This window comes from Tiliqua scincoides, chromosome 3 (assembly GCF_035046505.1).
Source record: "Tiliqua scincoides isolate rTilSci1 chromosome 3, rTilSci1.hap2, whole genome shotgun sequence".
NCBI classification, from domain to species: Eukaryota; Metazoa; Chordata; class Lepidosauria; order Squamata; family Scincidae; genus Tiliqua; species Tiliqua scincoides.
The window spans coordinates 166,149,898-166,168,043 of NC_089823.1; the positions used below are offsets into that span (position 1 = coordinate 166,149,898).

The window sequence follows — 18,146 nt, forward strand, 5'->3', positions numbered from 1 at the left end:
GGTATAGAAAGTGAAATGTTAATGACACCCCGAGGAAGTGTACACATCCCATAAATTGAAATGCAGTTGCTCCCACTGTGCCAGCAGCAGATCATAGCTGTCTGCTCATCAGGATAATCCCCATATCTATAATTGGAGGAGGAGAATCATTAAATCAAGCTTATAATTATTTTCTGCAATGGAGAAATGATTTATTGTTTAAACAAGGGTGAATTGGTATATATCCACTGTTGTTTTTAGGAAGGTACTGGGTTAGCAGATGCTGTCGTACCAGTTCCTTCTAGGACTGAATAACTTTGGAGTGAGGAAGGATTAAGATACAGCAAGAATGAAAAACACAGCACAATCCAATATGTGTTTACCCAGATGTTAGTCCCATTGTATTCAATGGAGCTTATTCCCCAGGATGTGCGCATAGGATTGCAGTCTTAATTAAACCAATCTCATGAAAGAGCTTTGGAGGTATTGTGGCTGAGCCATATGACTTGCAGAACATGGTAGGGAATTTCCTTTTTTTCTTGGTGACACTGGTGCAGGAAAACTATTCTTGTCCCTGTTCTTTTACTATGCAGTGAAACAATGACTCTCATTCCAAACTGCTCATATATACAAAATGCTCCTTCCCTCCTTTCTATCCCAAAACTGGGTGTGATTTGTCTTTCAAATATCCAAGATTAAGGCTGCATATGTTTTTCATTTTCCTAATAGCAGGAAGTTACATCACTAGCATGCCTCTAACACGTTTCTATCTCGATTAACAAACCTCCAAAATGGCAACAAGTCATAGGAACTCAGATGCATGGAGGCTGCCATGTTTAATGGCATCAGCCTCGAAGGAAAGGTTGAAGCATTCTAGAAGTTGAAAAAGCATATGTGACCAGAATGTGCTGAGAAGAGATTTACATATTCCTCTTCAGCACTGCTAGTTGAAAATATTCAGCCTGAGTGTGTCTTTTCTTTTTTTCTTGCCTGGCCTTGTCTGAATTTGGTATTGTGAATTCTCAAGACAGGGAGAGGTGCTCCAAGAAGGAAAGGAGAAAAACATCACTGAATTATTCATTTTAAGTTTAATATTTTTGAGATAGGGTTATTAAGGAGATTATGAATAACATGGTCGTGGCAATTAACATGTACAAGAAGTATTCAATGAAGCAGGAAGCAAAACCAATTGCTTCCATTCTAGACAAGATGCAGGGGTTTATTAACAATTTGATACATGATCTGGAGTTACTAGCTGTGATTGTAAATGGGCATTTGAAAATATAATTGCTATAATTTTAAGCATTTTGTTTGTGTATTCATTATGCCATGCAGCTTTGGCACACCTGATTTTATGATCTAACTGCTTGCAGCATTGAAATAATCATGCTTGGTTGAAAATAAAATACAGCATAATCCAACTAAACAATACATATATTAAGGGGATGAGGAGGGGGAAGAGAGAGCGAGAGACTCCACCGTAGAATCTCTGTGGGTTAAATTACCAGGCTTGTGCAGCGATGTAATACTGGGGGCGTGCTATCGTCCTCCAGACCAGAAATCAGATGGGGACCTTGAAATGAGGAAACAGATCAGGGAGGTGACAAGGAGGGACAGGGTTGTAATCATGGGGGACTTCAATTATCCTCATATTGACTGGGTCAATTTGTGTTCTGGTCACGATAAGGAAACCGGATTTCTTGACGTGCTAAATGATTGTGGCTTAGAGCAGCTAGTCACGGAGCCCACCAGAGGACAGGTGACTCTGGATTTAATATTGTGCGGTACGCAGGACCTGGTTAGAGATGTAAACGTTACTGAGCCATTGGGGAACAGTGATCATGCTGCAATCCGTTTTGACATGCACGTTGGGGGAAGAATACCAGGCAAATCTCTAACAAAAACCCTTGACTTCCGACGGGTAGACTTCCCTCAAATGAGGAGGCTGGTTAGAAGGAGGTTGAAAGGGAGGGTAAAAAGAGTCCAATCTCTCCAGAGTGCATGGAGGCTGCTTAAAACAACAGTAATAGAGGCCCAGCAGAGGTGTATACCGCAAAGAAAGAAGGGTTCCACTAAATCCAGGAGGGTGCCCGCATGGCTAACCAGCCAAGTTAGAGAGGCTGTGAAGGTCAAGGAAGCTTCCTTCCATAAATGGAAGTCTTGCCCTAATGAGGAGAATAAAAAGGAACATAAACTGTGGCAAAAGAAATGTAAGAAGGTGATACTGGAGGCCAAGCGAGACTATGAGGAACGCATGGCCAGCAACATTAAGGGGAATAATAAAAGCTTCTTCAAATATGTTAGAAGCAGGAAACCTGCCAGAGAAGCGGTTGGCACTCTGGATGGTGAGGGAGGGAAAGGGGAGATAAAAGGAGACTTAGAGATGGCAGAGAAATTAAATTAGTTCTTTGCATCTGTCTTCAAGGCAGAAGACCTCGGGCAGATACCGCTGCCCGAATGGCCCCTCCTGACCGAGGAGTTAAGTCAGATAGAGGTTAAAAGAGAAGATGTTTCAGACCTCATTGATAAATTAAAGATCAATAAGTCACCGGGCCCTGATGGCATCCACTCAAGAGTTATTAAGGAATTGAAGAATGAAGTTGCTGATCTCTTGACTAAGGTATGCAACTTGTCCCTCAAAACGGCCATGGTGCCAGAAGATTGGAGGACAGCAAATGTCACGCCTATCTTTAAAAAGGGAAAGAGGGGGGACCCGGGAAACTATAGGCCGGTCAGCCTAACATCCATACCGGGTAGGATGGTGGAATGCCTCATCAAAGATAGGATCTCAAAACACATAGACGAACAGGCCTTGCTGAGGGAGAGTCAGCATGGCTTCTGTAAGGGTAAGTCTTGCCTCACGAACCTTATAGAATTCTTTGAAAAGGTCAACAGGCATGTGGATGCAGGAGAACCCGTGGACATTATATATCTGGACTTTCAGAAGGCGTTTGACACGATCCCTCACCAAAGGCTACTGAAAAAACTCCACAGTAAGGGAATTAGAGGACAGGTCCTCTCTTGGATTGAGAAGTGGTTGGAGCATAGGAAGCAGAGAGTGGGTGTCAATGGGCAATTTTCACAATGGAGAGAGGTGAAAAGCGGTGTGCCCCAAGGATCTGTCCTGGGACCGGTGCTTTTCAACCTCTTCATAAATGACCTGGAGACAGGGTTAAGCAGTGAAGTGGCTAAGTTTGCAGACGACACCAAACTTTTCCGAGTGGTGAAGACCAGAAGTGATTGTGAGGAGCTCCAGAAGGATCTCTCCAGACTGGCAGAATGGGCAGCAAAATGGCAGATGCGCTTCAATGTCAGTAAGCGTAAAGTCATGTACATTGGGGCAAAAAATCAAAACTTTAGATATAGGCTGATGGGTTCTGAGCTGTCTGTGACAGATCAGGAGAGAGATCTTGGGGTGGTGGTGGACAGGTCGATGAAAGTATCGACCCAATGTGCAGCGGCAGTGAAGAAGGCCAATTCTATGCTTGGGAAGGGTATTGAGAACAAAATGGCTAGTATTATAATGCCATTGTACAAATCTATGGTAAGGCCACACCTGGAGTATTGTGTCCAGTTCTGGTCGCCGCATCTCAAAAAAGACATAGTGGAAATGGAAAAGGTGCAAAAGAGAGTGACTAAGATGATTACGGGGCTGGGGCACCTTCCTTATGAGGAAAGGCTACGGCGTTTGGGCCTCTTTAGCCTAGAAAAAAGATGCCTAGGGGGGGACATGATTGAGACATACAAAATTATGCAGGGGATGGACAGAGTGGCTAGGGAGATGCTCTTTACACTCTCACATAATACCAGAACCAGGGGACATCCACTAAAATTGATTGTTGGGCGGGTTAGGACAGAAAAAAGAAAATATTTCTTTACTCAGCGTGTGGTCGGTCTGTGGAACTCCTTGCCACAGGATGTGGTGCTGGCGTCTAGCCTAGACGCCTTTAAAAGGGGATTGGACAAGTTTCTGGAGGAAAAATCCATTATGTGGTACAAGCCATGATGTGTATGCGCAACCTCCTGATTTTAGAAGTGGGTTATGTCAGAATGCCAGATGCAAGGGAGGGCACCAGGATGAGGTCTCTTGTTATCTGGTGTGCTACCTGGGGCATTTGGTGGGCCGCTGTGAGATACAGGAAGCTGGACTAGATAGGCCTATGGCCTGATCCAGTGGGGCTGTTCTTATGTTCTTATGTTCTTAAACAGAATAAAATATTGTAAATGTCCACAATTAGAACTAGAACTAATAATGGAGAATGGCAACTAAATACATGAATGTAGAGTTAAATTGCTGGACTCACAGTCAGCTGACGAATTATCAAAAGATGCATCTTCCAGATGAGCAATCTTAGTGAGAAAGATGGCTTTGTTTTCTAAATAAACAAGCATCAATTGATGCATTGCTTATGACGTAAATAAAGAAAACTCTGAAGCCATAATTCTGATTATTAGATATGAAAAGCTGCTCTCACAAAACCTCCTGATAGTCAGCGGACTCAAGATTGCCCCACACATTCTTCATCTGATGGTAACTCATTGATTCTTTTGGAAAGACTTGCTTGGATGAACCTGGTCTCCCTTTGTTCAAGGACTGTTCTATTCTCCTCTGACTGTGCTTGTTTAACATATGTGCAGCGCATAAAAACCAAGAGATTTTTACTTACTATACCTATAAAGCTACGGTACATTACAAGGTTGCCTCAACAGAAGTATCATTTCAGATTTGGGTGGGAAGAAGTGTTCACAGGAGAAACATGCCATGAACCGCTCCCGAATATACTGAAGGTTAAATTGCTCCCCCCCCCCCCGAGTATTTTAAGAACATTTTTTATATTCCATAATAACTACAGAGGGATGCTCCTGAAATTTTATTGCTTGTGATCTGAAACCCAGGAGGGGGGGGCATTAGAGCTCTTTTAGGGCTTGCAGGTGACCATGATTGCCTTCACTGCACTGGTGTTACATCAATGCTTCTCACAGAAAATGCATACAGTATGTAGGTTAACTTCAGCTACTCATGAACTGGCAGCACTGACCCAGTGGTCTGTACTGGCCTCCTGACACTGCATCAAAGAGCAGCACTGGCCAGCACAGGTAAGGTTGTGCCAGGTGGCGTGCAGGCTTGCGGAGGGTGGCAGGGAGATAGGAGGGTGTTTCTGGGTGATGAGAAGGCAGAATAGGGGGAGGTTTGGGCCCAGGAGGGGGGTGGGATGGGTGGAAGCCTCCTCAGCCATATCCTACCCCACTTCCTGGGCCAGGTAACCCTACACAGGGCTTCCTGGATTTGTATCAGCTAAATAGCTGGCATACTTATGAGAAGCTCCACAAGAATGACTGGGGCTTTACTCATGGTAGGGGGAAATATATCCGCTTACCCTGAGGAGACTTCAGCCGCCTCCTGAGCTGCATTGGATGCAGCATAGGCCATGTGGCCTGGCTGCACCAGTACAGTTTGAGATTGGGCTGCACATGTGTTAGTGTAAATGCAGCAACCACCATTGCTGTATGAAATGTGACACCATTCCACAAACACATTACAGGGTTGCTTGTTCAAACTGCTGTTAAACTTTTCAAAGCCAGCAGTTTTCATTGGCAAAATGTTTCAGAAAGTATCTGTTTTCTAGGTTCATTGATCTTGTCTTCTAAAAGCATCTCTGTCCAAGTTTGATGCTCCGGTGAGATCTTGCAGGTATACCTGACAAGATAATAATCTGGCACAAGCCCAGATAATAATTTAGTCACTGGTATTAAGTGATAATTTGCATATGTGAAGAAGCTGTCATAGATCAAACACCATGGATCAAACTTTCAAATTGTCTTTCCTCACTTCAAACACAGTGCTTTTCACCTGAGTCCTTTCACATTGTCATCATGTGCTGAGGAAGCAAGTGATGTGCATGCACATGTGAACTAGCCTTATGAGTGAAAATGCTGCTCTTTGATGTAGCACAATATGTTGCTTCAGTAGGTGATGAGATATGTGATTATGGAAAATATTGGGTGTGGGTAGTTTAGTTTATTTCAATACGGTCTTAGAGCAGCATATGTCACAAAAAGGACAAATCACACACGATAAATACAGTCATAATCCTAAAACTTTAAGATACTAAGGCTGCAATCCTAACCACACTTTCCTGAGAGTAAGCCCCACTGAACAAAATAGGACTTACTTCTGAGTAGACTTGGTTAGGATTGTGCCCAGAAACAAATACACCACTAATCTGCCACAAATCTGATTAGGAGAGGGGAGATTATTTTAAAATTACTGAAAAATTTTTTCCCATGCGTAGAATTTCTCACTGAATTTTGCAAGCAGCTACAAGAAAATGTGCACTCCTAACAGTGCTCTAAGAGGTGTTGTTCATCAGGAGCTCTTTAGAAATATCTAAGTCAGAAAGGCCAAAGAGCCTTCTAGTCAGAGGAAAGATAAAGCTTGGTTGAATTCCATCATAAAACAGGCAATATAATAATACGTGTTCGATGGTCTCTACCTCCCTGTTCCGCACAGACAAAGCCTCTCATCCATAGGCATATTTTTATAATGCCCATCTGTCACAGCCAAGGGTAATGCTCTCCATTGAGCTAGAGTGAACGCCCTTCTGTGCCCCGGATGCTCCAACAGAGAAAGTTAAGCAGCTGGAGCAGCAACATATCTAGCACTCTTGGCTGCCAGGAGGTGTGTTTAGGATTGTCACCCTTTTATTCCAGCCGGATTTAATTCTGGAAAATAAAAGTGATGCAAACTTATTCAGCTTGTGCAATTTTACAGATTTTCAGCTGTTCTTGGCAGATAATTTGGATCACCTGGTGCAAAATTTAAATTCTTGAAGCATATCAGACCTACTTCAAAGGAATCCCAGCCTAGCCTGGGGGCTGTGACCTTACAAATACTGTACCATCATTGAAATAGCTGTACCCATTTCATGAAATGCTTTCTTTTTCTTTTTCTTTTTCTTTTTCTTTGACATCCAAGGAATCTAAAAGTATTTATATCCTCAAAATAAAATCAGGGTGAGAGTTGCTTCTACTCACTATATTGGTTTGAAATAAGGTCTAAAGCAGTGGTTCTCAAACTTTTTTCACATCAGGACCAACTTTTTAGAATGAACATCTATTGGGACCCACCAGAAGTAATGTCATGGCTGGAAGTGATGTCATCAATTTAGGCCTCAAACCTAAACCCCAATCAGTCAAAGGTTCCACTATAACAGGGGTGCCCAAACCCCGGCCATGGGGCCACTTGCAGCCCTCGAGGACTCCCAATGCGGCCCTCAGGGAGACCCCAGTCTTCAATGAGCCTCTGGCCCTCCAGAAACTTGCTGGAGCCCACACTAGCACAACGTAACTGCTCTCAGCGTGATGGCCAACTGTTCGACTGCTCGCATGAGCTGTGGGGTGAGGGCTCCCTCCACTGCTTGCTGTTTCACATCTGTGATGCAGCAGCAGCAGTGAAGGAAAGGCCAGCCTTGCTTTGTTCAAGGCCTTTTATAGGCCTTGAGCTATTGCGAGACCTTCATTCATTCATATAAGTTCCACCTCTAGTATATTAATTTATGTAAATTTATTCAAATTTGAAATGTAAATTAATTCTTTTTTTCCTCCGGCCCCCGACACAGTGTCGGAGAGATGATGTGGCCCTCTTGCCAAAAACTTTGGACACCCCTGCACTATATATTGCTCTCATTTTCCATAGTTCCTGTTCAAAGTCAAAGCGGAATGAAGACTTGGATCTTTCTCTAACCACACAGAACCCCCCCCCCCAGCATCTCATTTTTGCATCTGTTCAGGGCAAACCTCTCTCCCAATGAGATTCTCCCTGTCCAGCAGCTCTATACCCTATGTTTTCAGGTATGTATTTTCAATGGCAGCTGTGCTAGGTGCTACGCGACCCACCTGAAATTAGTTTGTAACCAGTGGCGTCACTAGGGTTCACATCACCCGGTGCGGGATGCCAGCACGTCACCTCCCATGCAGTAGACGGGGCAACACCCCAGGTGGTGGGTGTGGTGATGTACCATCGCCCCACCCCCACTGGTTTTTTTGGCTGTACCTTTTGATAGAACAAAGGTAGAACACATTCTGCATGAAATTGCGCATTGATTGATATTTAACATGATGGTATTATTCTTCCAAATTGTGATTTTGGTCACTAGTGGTGTCACACACACCCCCAGGGTGTCAACTTACTAACACCTTATTGCAGCATTTCTCAAACTTTTAGCGCTGGGACCCACTTTTTAGAATGACAATCTGTCCAAGACCCACCAGAAGTGATGTCATGGTGGAAGTGACATCATCAGGTAAATTAAAATAAATAAGTATAAATAACGTAAAACAAATAATTAAATAAGCAGAAGCCAGCCCTGTTTCACCAAGTGAATCTACTCCGTAGCCTGCCTGCAATAACACCCCCCCCCTCCAAAACCAGTCAGGTTATCAGCCCTACCCAGTGCCCAGTTCAATTTAAGAACTTCTGTTTAAACAGATCACTGTCAGGATCCACCTGGCTTTGCAAGTCTCAAAAAGGTTCACCTTATCAGCTGAAGCCTCTGTTTTGTTCCTTTTTAGTGGGGGGGAGGGGGAGGCTGCCTTCTGGAGCACTTATTTAGCTCCAGGTGCATAGGATCAGGACCATTCTGGTAGCCTTGCACTCTCCTTCACCTGATCTTCCACACCAGCCAAGGCACGTTTGCTTACTCATGAGTAAACATGACCATGAGGCTTAGTTTCGCTTTCCATAGGGCTCAATACATTCATCAGCTTGGAGGGAGGGACTTCCTTCTCAGGTTGTTTTTGGGGCTGCATTCATTGGATCGGGACCATTCTGGTGCAGTTGGATTCCTCTCAGCCTGCCCTTTCTGAAGGACTAAGGCACGTTTGCCTCCTCATGAGTAAACACACGATATGGCTCACTTTCACTTTCCATAGGGATCCATGCATTTTTTGATCTCTGGTTTTTTTGGCCATAATGTTTGATAGAAAGGAGATATTTCACTCTGGTCTTTGGCATTGCATTCTGCTAAAAATTCCACATCCAACGGTATATAATATGATGGGGTTACTCCTAACCACCACGATTTTAGCATGTCACCCCCCCAGTGCGTGTCACCCACCCAGTGCACGTCACCCCCCCAGTGTGGCCCACACACACCCCGCACCTCCCTAGCGATGCCACTGTTTGTAACCCACCTAGTGGGTCCTGACCCACAGTTTGCGAAATACTGAATAGATATTAAGCAGGCTGTGGGATTCTGGCAGTTGTACATCTGTTGCAAAATTGCCTGGATGTGGTCCCAGGCTTGACTGGAGGCTAGCAGCATTTTTTGCCACAGCTGTAGCTTCTAAATGAAAGCCAAGCACTTGATTGGTTAATAGATGAGCTTCCTTTTGTTATCAAGCCAGCTGAAGCAATCATGAAAAGTCAGAACTGCATGTTTAATCCTCCATACTGTGTGAAATCACCAGTCTCCTGAGTTCAGTCAAAGCAAGTTACTGGTCCTCCTGACATAAAAGCCTTGCTCAAGTACAGCAACAAGTCATTAAAATGAGGCCATTGAAGAGGCAAGCGAAATAAAATGCATTCTTATGCAAGGGTTTGGCCATGACATGTCAGAGTTCTGGAAGAAAATGACAAACTACTTTCCATTTATTAACAATTTGGGTACATTTTGAATTGCTAATCCTGGCTGAAGCTATTCCTGGAGATTTGTTTTTCCAACATGATGGAAATTCCTGGAGGCTCTGCTCAAATCTCTCAAGGTTGCTTCTTGTAGTCACCTGGAGTCTGATGCCAACTCCAGGCCAATCCTGGAGACCAGTCTTGGAGGGTTGGCAATCCTACATAAAGTCAATGACAGCTATGGGTATGAAGGTTTGGTTGTTGTTCCTTTGTGCCTTTCATTTTTTCTTCTTCTTACACTTTTCAGTATTTATATTGGGCCCAGGGTGATCAGATGTCATAACTGCAAAAGAGGACATGGTACCCCAAAATGTAGGACATCCAAGAAAAATGTAGGACAAGACAAAATTAAAGTTTAAAAAGCCTCGTATATTGATTTTATATGTTTAAACACCGTTTTGCTTGTTATTAAGTTTAAAACTATATTACATATATTTTATTAATTACAAGAAGGCTATGCACTGCCTGCTCACACGGAAAAGGAGGACATTTTGATCTTTTTCCAGGACACAAGTCTAAAAAAAGAGGATGTGCCCTGGAAAAAGAGCACATCAGGTCACACTAATTGGGCCTGCTAACAAACAAGACCCTCCACTTTTAAGATGAAGGCAGGAATGGTTGCCAGGGTGACCAGAAAAGGGATTTCCTAGCTCTAGAGAGCTTCTTAGGCAGGTAGGAGGAACTTCTTTAGACCACATGAGCTGTGGCAGAGCTAAGAGCTTGAAAAATTGGTGCTCACCCTGAAGGCTTGAGTAGTAGTGGCAGAGGGAAAGGACTGTGCTGAACTCTGCCCACACCTCTGAAGGGAAATGGGGCTGACAATAATCCATTATGCTTTCTCCCCCAAGCAGAGAGACAGAGGTTCATCTTTTTGCTTACAGTGAAGGGAATTTTTCATACCCATTTTACTAAAGCTGCAAATCTTGGTTCCAGAATAGATCATTTTTATGTACTCAGAGGGAAGTTTGATGGATGCAATTCCACTGCAGGTTTTCCTCATGTTATGCCCTTTGACAACATTTCCATTATTAGCAGTGTTGTACTAAATTCTGTTTTTGGACAATATGCCAATCCCAACAAAAGCAGAATACGTTGAAAGTGTTTTTTTTTTTTTACTTTCAACATCCAAATTACAAAAACGGTGTTCCAAGTAAGAGATTGTAATTTTGGGCTCCCCCCACATTTGACACGGATTTTTAAAACTTGTTTTTTTTTCCTCATAGGAGCATTAAAAACCCGAGGTCAAAATATTTCAGTCAGCTGCTACTATTCGTTAGCAGCAGAGTGAGAATAATTGAAGTTCCTGCTGGCTGTTCTTTCCAGACTGCTTTTCATAGAGTTTGTTCTAAATCCGGTTTTTCTGGTTAGCTTTACAGCTTCAGCTCTGGCACTAAAATTAAGTGCCAGTGGGAATGCTTTCAATTCACATTTGCATTCTAACCTGTTCAGCACAGCTTATTAACACAGAGTACTTTTCCCTAAACCAATTGCCTTTGCTAATCATCTGGTATTACCTACTTGAGGTGACTGTAATTTTCCATAATATGTAAATGAAAGTTGCTGCAGAGAAATGATATGTCTTTAGTCACCCTATTACTCAGAGTGTGGTGTCTTGGTTAGAATACCAGGTTTGAGCATGGCAAATTCAAGACAGGTGACTGACACTGATTTGCTAAATGCCACTGGCATGAGATGAGGTCGAACTGAAGTTTTCCACTCCAAATTCAACATACGAGCTTTTGTACGATATTGTACACTGACTGAATTCTAGACTAGAACTCCTCTTTGGGATCAGAACAAAGGTTCATGTAGTCTAGCACTGCATTTCCAAATGGCTAAACAAACACTTTCACAAAGTCAGCAACCAGCATGTAAACACAACATCCATCCTTTACTCCCCAGCAAATGGTATTCAGCAACATACCCCCCCCCCCGGATCTGAAGGACCTTTCTTCCATGAACCTGTGCAACACCCTTTTCCTTTGAAGAATACCACCTCCAAATAATTTCTTTTCTAACACCCCCTCCCCAACAAGACACACAAACTAGAATGTGTTACAAAACAGTTGTGGGTTGGATGTGATGGAGTGTTGTATCATCAATCATAAATAATATCTGCACAATCAAATACTTGATATCCGCTCAACCAAAATAACACCTTGAAGGAAACCATAAGGTTTGTGCACAAAAGTGGGAAACAGACACGCACAAAAATAAAGAAAAAAAAATGACAACACAGTGAAGCTCTTCATGAGCCACAGAAGAAGGATCAACAAAACTGAGAAGCCCTCAGTTCCAGCTTGATAGTGAAAACTTCAGAACAACATTTACCTTTTAAGTGACCTTTACAGCAGAAAGAGCTGTGTCTGCTGTCTTTGGAAGTCACTTCACCTACCTGTAGAGCCTTGGACAAGAGCTGTTTTGATGAGGTTTCATTCCAGTCATTTTCTTAAATAAGTCAAGGATACAGGAAAAAAACAACAAAACAAAACACACACATTGTAGGGAAGTCATCTTTTGGTCAAGAGCAGCCCTTCTCCATATTCAAACCCCTTTTTATTTTGGTCTGTTGGGTTCTGTATTTTAAAGCCTGTAGCTAAGGCTTTAAAATACAGAATCCATCGTATTAACAGTCTCTGCTGAGAAGTAAAAAGTTTATTGACAGAGGCTATAGTGTAGTGGTAGTGCACATGTTTTGCATAGAGAGGGTTCTGGATCGAATTCCTGAAATCTCCAGGTAGCGTTGAAAAGACCAATTTGATCTTCTGGTAAAGCTACTTCCAATAAGTGTAGACAATACTAAGTTAGATGGACTGAATCAATATAAATCAACCTGCTTTGTCCCTTAGAATTTAACGTTGTTTCAAAAAATATTGTATGGGTCAGTTCATACACTCTGCTGGTTGGCAACCTTCAGTCTCGAAAGACTATGGTATAAGCCTACAGCACCCAGTATTCCCAAGCGGTCTCCCATCCAAGTACTAACCAGGCCTGACCCTGCTTAGCTTCCAAGATCAGATGAAATCGGGTGTGTGCAGGGTAACACTTGCTGATATATCTTTGTGAGCGATCCTGACTTTCTGTGTGGAGGAAGAGGAAATGCGAACCACAGACTGTGGATGTGGTTGGCAATTAGAATTGTCTCAGAATTTCCAGGAATCAGCATCAATCCCCAGGTGACTACTGAAAGCAATCCTAGAGCTATTAACAGGGGCCTCCAACATTATTTCAACAGGGATTTCCAATGTAATATTTGAAAAGATTCTCCAGGAATATCTGCAGCCAAAACAGGCATCCCTATCGGCAAAATTTTCTTTGATTATGTCGGTCATGATTAGAGGAATTGCTGTTCTCATTATAACAGTGATGTGCTGATTCATGCACTACATTATTTTTTCTATGTTCCAGGGCTGTTCCCATAGGGGTGGGGAATTGAATAAAGCAGCTGGCTTTCTGGTTCAGTGCTAGGCAACCTAAAGGCTTTTCACATGTCATGTTGTATCAAATGTTGCCGGAATTCTGAACAATTCAGTAATGCTAAGTTTCTTTTAAAATCCCTCTTGAAGTACTGAGACTCCAAACACTTGAAGCCTTCACACACTAATTTGTTCCAACACTTTTAAAAAGTTAACATCAGTTGGTCAAAACCTGTACAGTAGGGAAAGTTTATTCAGCTGAGCAAATATTTCCGCAATCTGTGTAGTTCTCAGCTTCTATGTTTTTGCAAATTACTGTTTAGCCTAGTCTAGCTAAAAACAACATCTTCATAGCCAGGGTAGATCTGCTTTGACACTATCTAGTAAATACGTAGATAAAGGTTGGTCAGGCAGAGCAAAACACTGTATTTTTGCACTGGTTTCCAAAATGGTGCTGTAACTTAGAATAGAAAAAGAAAAAAAGTTCAATACAGCTGAACAGTTTTCTCTCCTGTTCCCAACAGAGACTTAAATTGACTCTTTTGGTGCAGCAGGATTGCAAAGATCAGTTTGCTCCCTGCAGGCAAGTGAATGGGAAGTCCTGAAAGCTGAATACATACCAGAGCTTCGCTTTCAAGAATTCCGTAGCTAACGAATAAGAACAAACCAGAGAGACTTTCTCTCTGTCAACATGCAGTTTAAAATATGATCCTTCAAAAATTCTAGTGTGCATGGGTTAATATTATTCATGATTTTGTACCTGAAACAATATACGACTGTCACATATGTGTATTATGAATTGCAAGACAATTCTTTCAGCTGCATACCTTACTTTTTCCTTGCATGGTGGTTATGTATACAAGCACATTCCCAGCCCTGCCCTGCCACTACCCGTAATGCCCATATGACTGTCATCTTATCAGACCTCAAGATCATGATAAAAGCATTCCTATGAAGCGATGCATTTTAGGCTTTGCGATTAGCTCCCAGTTGGTCAGTTTCAAACCAGCCTGTCCATCTGCCTGTATGGCGGGGTGAATACAACGGTTTTCAAAAGAATCTAGAGAATGGCATAGGATAACTTCCAGAAGGGTAGCTGCAATGAGTTTGTTGCAGCACAGACAACAAAGCCCTATAGCATCTGAAAGACTAAACAGTTTATTTCAACATAAACTGTTGTATACTATGGTCCACTTCATCAGATGTATCAAGTGAAAAGCTCAGTGTGCCTGCTTCCACAGTGTCATGTATTTCTTCACCTCCACTCTAAACTCTGGTCAACATACATTTGGGAAACAATTTAGCAGTTCCTCTTCACCCCAGTGCAGTGTCTTTTCGGAAGGCTTGTATGCTGGTGTTTCATCTGCATCTTTTTAAGATGGTGAGCTCTTTTGGCACAGGGGCCCATTTAGTTATTTGCAAAGCAATATATAAATAGACCTATGAATTCCAACTCCATGACACCTGACAACAGAGATTAAAACACAAAAATTACAATAAAATCCAATAAGAGAAAGTCACATTGTTTCAAACCACCTTCAATTCTCTATAAGAAATTCTCTGCCACCGGCTTCTGTTTTGTTCATAAGATTTTTACACACATGCATGCACACACACAAGTCTCTAGCCAAATTAGCACGGCTTCTTTCTTCTCGGTCCGACACCTGCAATATCGTGATGGAGTGACTGGCTGCTACAAAATTCCTTGTACTGTATGAATGATAAAGTCAATGGGATGCCAGGTTGACTATTTAACAGTTAACCTAAATCTTCTTGCAATTAGTTCACTGCCGACTGCTTCAAAGCCACTTTTGGGCTGTGTATATTCCATACAAAAAAGTAAGATGGGTGGGCAGTATGATTTTCTTTATTCTACTGTCACATGAAATATACCTCAGATGCCAAATATCAGCTTTCCCAGTTCTTCATATACATATTGTTTTCATTCTTTCTCTCTCTCTCTCTCACACACACACACCCCACATACATACATGAGTTTGCCCTGTAGTTATTTTTGGCCTTTTCACTGAAGTTAAGATAAAAAGAATCAACAACTGGAGAGCTCTATCCCATCTAGAGAAGCATGGTTGAGTAGAATGTGAACTATTATTGTATGGTATGTTGTGATCTTTCACCTCTGCCATGTGATCTTTTATGCATAGTACAAGATTTACCACCACCACCACCCCCATCCAGACCAGCCCTCCCATGTTCAGGAGTCTTCTGAGCAGTAGTTCCCCAAAACTGTGTGCCAGGAAAGAGCTGGTAACATAAATGAAAATCTTTGTTAATTATAATCAAAGCAACTTCCACAATGGGTGATGACATTCAGGCAGAAGTCATTGCAATGCTTCTCTACATTGGGTGAGTGTGGATTGCTTAGTTGCTCCCCTCAAAGAGACAACAGAATTACCCACACTCAGAGAGGCTGACCATTCATTTCCATATGAGATACTACTGTAGACTTGTCTCCTTTTGTTCAGGAGAAACTCAGAACAGTGACTCATACAGAAATATAGGGAGTAGGTATCCTCTATGGCAGTGTTTCTCAAACTGTGGGTCGGGACCCATTAGGTGGGTCGCCAGCTAATTTCAGGTGGGTCCCCATTCATTTCAATATTTTATTTTAATCTATAAGACTTAATGTTATTATGGCATGTGAGTGCATTTGGGGAAATGTTACAGACCTGTACTTTTAACAAGCTACTATGTATATTCTTTTAACAATGATAGTAAATGGGACTTCTGAATAAGTGTGGGTAGGATTGCAGCCTAGGATTGTTAAGTTTTCCTGCTTGATGATGTCACTTCGAGTCATGACATCACTTCCGGTGGGTCCTGACAGATTCACATTCTAAAAAGTGGGTCCCGGCGCTAAACGTGTGAGAACCACTGCTCTATGGGCAAGCAATTCTTACTCTCACATTCAAAGCAAACCTTTTCAGGTGTTAGGATGAAGTGAGAAAAAAGCATGCTTCAGCTGTCAGAATTTTGGATACATTTTCAGAGACACTGCCAGTGTTTTCAAAATTTCCTCCACAATTATGAGGGTAAGAGGCTTATTTCAATGAATGGGTGTCATTCCCATGGTGCCTACACCTGCAGCACACACCAGATTGTTTGTGTGTCCAATGAATATGCAAAACACTGTGCACACTTAAGTCACAAAACAGGAAATCAATGAGAAGCGTGTATGGTTGGATACTTGCCCACAAGACACTCTCCTCTTCGGTTACCGAAAAGTACCCTACAGGTCAAAGAGCTCCTGCTGACTTGAGCAACTAAGAAATACCACAACCCAAGTAGTATCTAAGCCCTGAGCACATAAACACTAGCGGACCCAGATAACCTAGCACTTCACTAGAAGCAGCTGAACCTGCCCCCTTTTTAAAACAAACTGTCTCCAACACCCCTTCTGGGTTTGATATATTTGGTCCCTATATCTCAGTGGTTCCCAAACCAGGTGCTGTGGCTCTGTGGGGTGTCATGGAACACCTGCTGCCTGGCAGTGAAACTGTGACACAACACCAAAGACTGTGGAACAGAGGCTTGGCTCAGTGGGCAAAGCTCCTGAGCGCAGTGTTAAGACACCTCAAAAGCCCACCCACTTGCCTTGAGTCTCTTACTGCTATCATTGTCTCAAATTCAGAAGTGGGGGTGTCAAAATTGTATTGCATGTCATCGCTGACTACTTCCAGATCCCCAGCTTCATGTTGGCAGCAGGACAGGGTGGCATAGCAGTGGTAAGTTTGGGGACCACTGCTATATCCTGATAATTTTTTTCCCTAAAGGAAGGGGTATGAAAAGAAGGTTTGGCAGGACCCCATAAGCAAAGGCATACAAATGAAACCATTTCCATTAGCCAGATAGCATGCTGACTTAAAATATGGCCAAGAGATTAAACTATAGTCGCTGCAAACTGGAGTTTCCCAGTTTGAAACTCGCCTCTCCTGAATTCACTAGCTGGTCCCTTAAGTAAGTTATTCCTCATTCCTGACTCCCCAGTTGCAAGACGGGAATAATAATACTTACGGGGCAGTTTTTATAGGAAACATCAAGACAATACTGGCAAAGTGCTTTGCACAGTCAGGAATTATTACACAAATGTGAAGCATTACTATTCTTAGGAATAAGAGCCATCCAATCTTGATCTGTTATACATTTTCCTGGTTTTAATAGACACAAAAGTAAGTCCATTTTACTTAAGACTACACTGATTCCATTCTATTGCATGTCCCTTCTGAAGAGTGAACACAGCTGGAGAAAATGGTTTTTCAGCATTAAAATTTAACAAGTGTCTTGTTTAACAAGTGACAGATCTTGTTAAGTAAAAGCAGCAGTAGCAGCAATTTTTGTGTCAGTGGGGAAGGGGGGAGGGTAAGAGAAGGAAAAGGGGAATTATCGAGAGCTGCAAACATTTGATAAGCAATAAATACATTCCACGGTGTGGTATTTGTTATTCCCCTCAGTTCACTGAAATTGTTTCTTGTCAGTTTGCTTCTCTTCTGTTAAGGAGCATGATGACTTTTGGTCAGCCTGGCCTCTGGAAGGTTCCTATGCAATTCAGGTGCCCGTTATCTTTCCACAGATGACGACCGGTCAGATGAGCCAGTCTGAAAGCTTATCCTGCCGCATGTGCATTGAAACCTTAAGATTCTCGTGGGAGTGCGTCAGGATGTTTACGGACTTTGTGAAACTCTAGAATAGCTGTGCACTTATCTTCTGTTTCCTTGAAGAAAGTGAAAGGAGGAGAGGTTACTACTGCAAGTGGCGCAGAGCAGGCCAGAGTCAACTGCAACAAGTGAACACGGAGCCATCCATCCACATATAGCAAGGAACCTCAAGGCCTAAATCCATTACTGCAAACTGGAGCGACAGAGTCCCAGCCACCGCTTCATTAAATCAGAGACTCAATTAACAGCTCATTCTAAAGGAGAAACACACACTGCAGACACCACATGCTACACAGGTAAAAGTACTTAGCAATCCGCCTTAGTAGCACAAATGATAGGACAAGCAAGTTCTACTGGCAGATAACAAAAATAATGTAGGAACTTTAAAGAAAAGTC

General features: G+C 42.5%; 1 protein-coding gene and 1 pseudogene across 3 annotated transcripts in view; both read right to left on the reverse strand.

Moving 5' to 3' along the window:
• Positions 1-12,598: 12,598 nt before the first annotated feature.
• Positions 12,599-12,718, reverse strand: LOC136646285 (5S ribosomal RNA; annotated as a pseudogene).
• A 4,509-nt stretch (positions 12,719-17,227) lies between these two features.
• Positions 17,228-18,146, reverse strand: part of PWWP2B (PWWP domain containing 2B) — a 35,890-nt gene continuing 34,971 nt past the window's right edge. For all 3 annotated transcript variants that reach the window (XM_066621606.1, XM_066621608.1, XM_066621607.1), the window contains one exon: positions 17,228-17,806. The gene's annotated coding sequence lies outside the window, so the exon portion shown is untranslated. The remainder of the gene's footprint in view (positions 17,807-18,146) is intronic.